The sequence below is a fragment of the Rhinolophus ferrumequinum genome, chromosome X (assembly GCF_004115265.2).
Source record: "Rhinolophus ferrumequinum isolate MPI-CBG mRhiFer1 chromosome X, mRhiFer1_v1.p, whole genome shotgun sequence".
NCBI classification, from domain to species: domain Eukaryota; kingdom Metazoa; phylum Chordata; class Mammalia; order Chiroptera; family Rhinolophidae; genus Rhinolophus; species Rhinolophus ferrumequinum.
In genome coordinates, this window is record NC_046284.1 from 42,577,664 (window position 1) to 42,584,802 (window position 7,139).

The following is a 7,139-nucleotide window of genomic DNA, read 5'->3' on the forward strand; positions in this document are numbered from 1 at the left end:
CTCAGCTAATCTCATAATTAACGGTGAAAAACTGAAGTCCTTTGTTCTGTGTTCAGGAACACGAGAGGGCTGTCCCCTATCACCTCTGCTTTTCAACATAGTGTTGAAAGTCCTTGCCAGAGCAATCAGGCAAGAGAAAGAAATAAAAGGCATCCAAATTGAGAATGAAGAAGTTAAATTGTCACTCTTTGCAGATGGCATGATGCTATGTATAGAAAACCCTAAAGACTCCACCAAAAGGCTATTAGAAACAATGAACGAATACAGGAAAGTTGCCGGCTACAAAATCAACATACAAATGTCCATTGCATTCCTATATACTAACAATGAAATCTCAGAAAATGAAGTGCAAAAAACAATTCCTTTTGCAATTGCAGCAAAAAGAATAAAATACCTAGGAATAAACTTAACGAAGAATGTGAAAGACCTATATGCTGAAAACTATAAGACATTTTTGAAAGAAATTGAAGAAGACACAAAGAAATGGAAAGACATTCTGTGCTCATGGATTGGAAGAATCAGTATAGCAAAAATGGCCATACTACCCAAAGCAATATACAGATTTAATGCAATCCCCATCAAAATCCCAATGGCATTTTTTAAAGAAATAGAACAAAAAATCACCAGACTTGTTTCGAACCACAAAAGACCCCGAATAGACAAAGCAATCTTAAGAGAAAAGAACAATACTGGAGGTATCACACTCCCTGACTTTAGCTTGTACTACAGGGCTACAATAATCAAAACAGCATGGTTTTGGCAGAACAACAGACACATAGACCAATGGAATAGATTTGAGAACCGTGAAATAAAACCACAAAATATGGACAGGTAATTTTTGACAAAGAAGCAAAAAACATACAATGGAGAAAAGACAGCCTCTTCAATAAATGGTGCTGGTAGAATTGGATAGCCACTTGCAAAAGAATGTAACTGGACTGCGGTCTCTCACCATGTACCAAAATTAATTCAAAATGGATCAAAGACTTAAGCATAAGACCTGACACAATAAACCGCATAGAAGAAAACATAGGTACTATACTTATGGACCTTGGATTCAAAGAGCACTTTATGAATTTGACTCCAAAGCAAGGGATGTAAAAGCTAAAATAAACAAGTGGGCCTATATGAAACTTTAATTTTTCTGCACAGCAAAAGAAACCATCGACAAAATAAAGAGGCCACCAACTAAATGGGAGAAGATTTTTGCATCCAGTGGCTCCGATAAGGGGCTAATATCCAAAATACACATGGAACTCATGCAACTCAACAACAAAAAAAAACAAACAACCCAATTGAAACATGGACAGACGACCTGAAGAGACATTTCTCCAAAGAGGAAATACAAATGGCAAATAGATATATGAAAAAATGCTCAACATCACTAATTATCAGAGAACTGCAAATAAAAACCACAATGAGATATCACCTTACCACAGTCAGAATGGCTTTCATCATCAAGACAAATATTAAGAAGTGTTGGAGAGGCTGTGGAGAAAAAAGAACCCTCATACACTGTTGGTGGGAATGGAGACTGGTGCAGCCGTCATGGAAGGCAATGTGGATGTTCCTCAAATAATTACGAATAGAATTACCATGACCCCAATCTCTCTCCTGGATGTCTACCCAAAAAATCTGAAAACATTTATATGTAAATACACGTGTCCTCCAAAGTTCATTGCAGCTTTGTTTATGGTCGTCAAGACATGGAAACAACCAAAATGTCTTTCAATAGATGAATGGATAAAGAAGTTGTGGTATGTATACACAATGAAATACTATTTGGCAGTAAGAAAAGATGATATAGGAACATTTGTGACAACATGGATGGGTCTTGAGAGTGTAATAATGCTAAGCGAAATAAGTCAGACAGAAAAAGCAGAGAACCATAAGATTTCACTGATATGTGGTATATAAACAGAAACAACAAAAGAACAAGACAAACAAATGAGAAACAAAAACTCATAGACAGAGACAATAGCTTAGTGGTTACCAGAGAGTAAGGGGAGAGGCTGGTGGGAGATGAGTGTAAGGGGGATCAAATATATGGTGATGGAAGGAGAACTGACTCTGGGTAGTGAATGCACAATGGGATTTATAGATGATGTAATACAGAATTGTACACCTGAAACCTATGTAATTTTACTAACAATTGTCACCCCAATAAATTTTTTTTGTAGAAAAAGAAAATTCCCTCAGCTTCTGTATGTCTGGAAATATCTTTATTTCTCTTTCATATCTAAAGGATATCATTGCTGTATACATTATTCTTGGCTCATAATTTCTGTCTTTCAATAGTTTGAACATTTGGTTCCACGCCCTCCTGGCTTGTAGAGTTTCTGCTGAGAAATCTGATGATAATTTAATGGGCTTTCCTTTGTAGGTTACTCTCTTCTCTTCCCTGGGTGCCTTGAGGATTCTTTCTTTGTCGCTGATTTTTGACAGCTTGACTACAATGTGCCTTGGAGAAGGTCTGTTGTGGTTGAGGTAATTAGGTGTTCTATTTGTTTCTTGGATTCGAGGATCCAGTCCTTACCGCAATGTGGAAAGTTCTCATCAACTATTTGTTTGAATATACTCTCTGTTCCCTTCTCCCTTTCTTCCCCTTCTGGTATGCCCATTATTCTTATATTGCTCTTTCTGATGGTGTCAGAAAGTTCTTATAGAGTTCTTTCATTTCTTTTAAGTCTCAAGTCTCTTTCTTCTTCCATCTGTGTGATTTCCAGGTTTCTATCTTTGATGTCCCTGATTCTTTCCTCCTTCTGATCAACTCTACTACCTAAGGTGGTTATTTCATTCTTAATTTCTTCTATTGAGTTCTTAATCTCCAGAAAAGCTATTTGATTCTTTTTCAAAATTTCAATCTCTTTTATAAAATGTTCCTGTTGTTCTTTCGTTGTGTTTCTGAGTTCATTAAACTGCCTTTCTGTGTTTTCTTGCAGATCGTTGAATTTTTTAAGAAGTGCAATCTTGAATTCTCTGTCATTTAAGTCACATATTTCCATATCTTTAAGTTCAGTTTCTGGAGACTTTTCATTTTCTTTCTGAGCTGTCTTGTTGCCATGATTATTCATGGTAATTAATAATTTATTATTCTCTTCCTAGACATCTACAGGAGTGGGTTCTGCAGCATGTTGATAGGAAGAGGTCTTTCTTTTGTTTTCCAGTACGTGTTTGTAGAATGTTTTATTTTCTCTGACTGCAGCATTTTTTTTCATTCTCAGACTGTAGTGTTATGTTTTCTGTATACTATTCCAGCTTCTCACACAATGGGGGGATTCCCTGGAAGGTGGGCTTCTCCTCTGTTCACAGTTCACTTTGGTCATAGGGCAGCGTGTTCCTGTGGGGATGGGGAGAGCTTTTGAAGTTCCAAAGCTCTTCCTGTGCCAGATCCATAGCCTGTGTGTTTCAACAGTTCTGTTTACTCCTGCAGGTATCCGTCCAGATAGGTGGGGACAGGGGCGGGGTGAGTCGTGAGAATTGGCCCAGAGTAATGATGAAGACCACCACCACAGCTGGTCCTGCTTCCACAGCTTCTCCCCTTTGCTGGAACTAGTTGGGCTGCGAATCTCTGTGTGAGGACATCAGTTCTCAGAGCTGCAAATATTCTGTTCTTTTGATCTGACACTGCTACTGTTCAGCTTCTAGCACTGGGCAGGTGGGGGCGGGGTGAGCTCTGGTAGGGTATGGAGGGGGCGGCTACTCTCAGTGCCTAAGGCTTCCATTCGCTGTGGCACTGATGGCTTAAATCACTGTTTTCAGCCTTCCTCCCTCAGTGTTTGCTCCGAGGTCTCTGCCATGAGTGTTGTATTCAGCCGTGTTATACGCTGTCACCTCACCCTGTGGGCCATAAGCGGAGCCCTAGCAGTCCAAGTTCTTCCCTCTCCCACAGCTGAGGTAGTTCCGGGATGCAGCGAGGTTGGAGCACTGAGCTAGGTCTGTGTCCTGCACCTACCTGACTTTATCCCCGCACTTCTGTTTTTCCTCCTCCCCTGCTCGGGCAATTTGCCCACCTTTGGGTGAATTCAGTAGTGAGACTCTTTGTCTTGCTTGTCTGCTGTGCAGGGAGTCCTTTGTGGAGTTACAGTTTTTTAGTTTGTTGTAAATTCCAGTGGAGATTTCCAGAGACTTACCTCATGCCGCAATTTTGATGTCATCTGTTTTACAGTATTTTTTTCCCCTTATAATTGATTTCTAGTTTAATGCTATTGTGGTCAGAGAACACACTTGATATGATTTCGATATTCTTAAATTTGTTGAGACTTGTGTTGTGGCCTAACATGTAATCTGTCTTGGAAAATATTCCATGTGCACTTGAAAGAATGTATATTCTGCTGCTTGTAATGTGAATTACAACTATCTGGTGTAGTGTGTCATCCAAGGCTGCTGTTTCCGTGTGCTTTTTCTGTCTTGAAAATCTGTCCATTGTTGTCAATGGAGTGTTAAATTCCTCTGCTATGACTGTGTTACTGTTGGTCTCATCCTGTATGTCAGTGAATATTTGCTTTATATATTTAGGTGCTCCTATGTTGGGTGCATAGATGTTTACTGGGCTTATGTCCTCTTGTTTGATTGATCCCTTTATTATTATGTTATGTCCTTCTTTGTCTCTTATTATAGTTTTCCATTTAAAGTCTGTTTTGTCCAATGTAAGTATTGCTACAGCAGCTTTTTTTCTCATTCCTACTTGCATGAAGTATCATTTTCTAGCCCTTTACTTTCAGTCTTTGTGTGTCTTTCAATCTGAGGTGGGTCTGTTGTAGACAGCATACGTATGGGTCTTGTTTTTTTATCCATTCAGCTGTCTGTTGGTTAAGTCATTTCACTCATTTACTTTTAGAGTGATCATTGATACGTGCATGGTTATTGCCATTTTATTAATGATATGTTTGATATTTATTTATTTATTTATTTATTTATTTATTTATTTATTTTTTTGTCTGCTTGAAGGAGTTATTTTACCATTTCTTGTAATACTGGCTCTGTGGTAATGAATTCCTTTAGCTTTTCCTTGTCTGGGAAGCTCTTTATCTCTTCTTCAATTTTAAATGAGAGCCTTTGCTTTATGCCCCCTATTTTTCATCACTGTGATTACTTCCTGCCACTCCCTTCCGACCTTCGATGTTTCTGTTGATACATCAGCTGATAGTCTTATGGGAGTTCCCTTGTAAGTAATTAGTTGTCTTTCTCTTGCTGCTTTTAGGATTTCCTCTTTGTCTTTAACCTTTGCTATTTTAATTATGATTTGTCTTGGTGTTGGCCTATTTGGTTTCATCTTGTTTGGGACTCTCTGCGCTTCTTGGGCTTGTATGTCTATTTCCTTCAACAGGATAGGGAAGTTTTCAGTCATTATTTCTTCAACTAGTTTCTCGATCCCTTGTTCCCTCTCTTCTCCTTCTGGTACTCCTATGATATGAATGTTGTTACACTTGATGTTGTCCCACAGGTCCCTTAAACTATCTTCATTGTTTAAAATTCTTTTTTCTTTTTACAATTCTTATTGGATGTATTTTGCTACCTTGTCTTCTAAATTGCTAATTCAATCCTCTGCTTCATCTCATCTGTTGTTGATTCCTTGTAGTGTATTCTTCATTTCAGTTATTGTATTCTTTGTTTCTGACTTTTTTTTTTGAATGATTTCTATGTCCTCCTTTATGCTTACTATCTCTGTTGAAATTCTCAGTATGTTCCTTAAGCATTGTTTTTTTTAAAAAAATCTCTCTTTTTTTAATTAAAATTTATTTTGGTGACAATGGTTAGTAAATTTATGTGGGTTTCAAGTGTACAGTTCTGTAATATTTCACCTATATATCACATCACTTCTTGGTCTTTTGGCTAAGATCAAGTGTAGTATGTATTCTTATCAGTTTAATATCTGATACATGTTTTAAACTGTCTCTGGCATGTTGTTTGCCTCCATTTCATTTAGTTTTCTTTCTGAAAGTTTCTCCTCTTCTTTTTTTGTGGGGGGACATGTTTCTTTGTTTCTTCATTCTGGCTGCCTCTCTATGTTTGCTTCTATGTATTAGGCAGATCTCCTATGTCGCTCAGTCTTTGCTGGGTGGCCTTCTGTATTATGTGTCCTGTATGCACCAGTGGCACAATCCCCCTGATCTCCTGTGTGTGTGTCTGTTCCAGGAGTGTCCCTTGTGTGTGTTCTTTTGTTATAGTTGAGCCTAGATTGCTTTTGATGCATCAGTGGGTGGGATTGACTCCCAGGCTTACTGCCTGTGAGGATTGGCTATACTCACAGTGTATGAATTGCTGGGTGGGGGCTAACCCTTCCTAGTTGGGTTTGCCCTAGCAGGCTCTTGTGCCTGTTGATTCTACCCTTTGTGTGTGCCACTTGTGGGGATAATCATATAGTGTACTGGTGTATTCTGGTGCCAGCTTCTTGGTGTGTTGTCTCTGGTGTCTCTTGGGTAGGGTTCCCATGTAAACCTATTACAGCCTTGCCTGTGAGTGGCTCAGGTTACCCAGTAGCAATTACATAGCTATACATGTTTGGTTGTTGCCTGTGCTGGACCTGCAGGCAGTGGGAGTGGCCTTCCTGTGAACTGAGGCTAGCTGCCACCTGTATTATGCCTATGCCAGCTTAGAAAAGGGCCTGTTGCCATAAGGGCACTCCTTATGCCTGCTGCCACCTGTCAGCTGCCCATAAGGCTCAGCCTTTGAAAGAGCCACCTTAGGTGCATGGGCCAGGCCGGTTGACCTTGCGTTGAGAGTGCCTCTGGTATTGCAGCCTTAGGTGTGTGGGGTTGGGTTCCAGGGAGTTATAGGGTGTGGGTGGTTGTTTCCACAAAGTTAAGGAAGTTTTGGTTCTTGCACCAGTGCCAGGCCTGTGACCACTTGCCTCAGTCCCCCAGCTCCCCAGGAACTACCCAAAATAGTCTGCAGTGTAGGGTTATAGCATGCTGCTCACTACCAAAATTTGCCCAGGACAACCCAGGCTGTCTGTTGCTGCAAAAGGCTTCTGCAGTTCAAGACGTGGGGCCGGGCTGGCACTCAGCAGCTGATAGTGCCCCCAGTGATGCAGCACCAGCAGCGTGGGGCAGGAACTGCAAGCATCGGCAATGTGGTGTGCATGAGCAGACTTTACCAGACCAGTACAGTCTCAGATTTGTCCCTTTGGGGGAGAG

The 7,139-nt window shown here is 40.1% G+C and overlaps 1 pseudogene; it reads left to right on the forward strand.

The window, feature by feature from the left end:
- The first annotated feature begins 5,815 nt into the window (after positions 1 to 5,815).
- On the forward strand, positions 5,816 to 5,925 carry LOC117030496 (uncharacterized; annotated as a pseudogene).
- Positions 5,926 to 7,139: the final 1,214 nt, after the last annotated feature.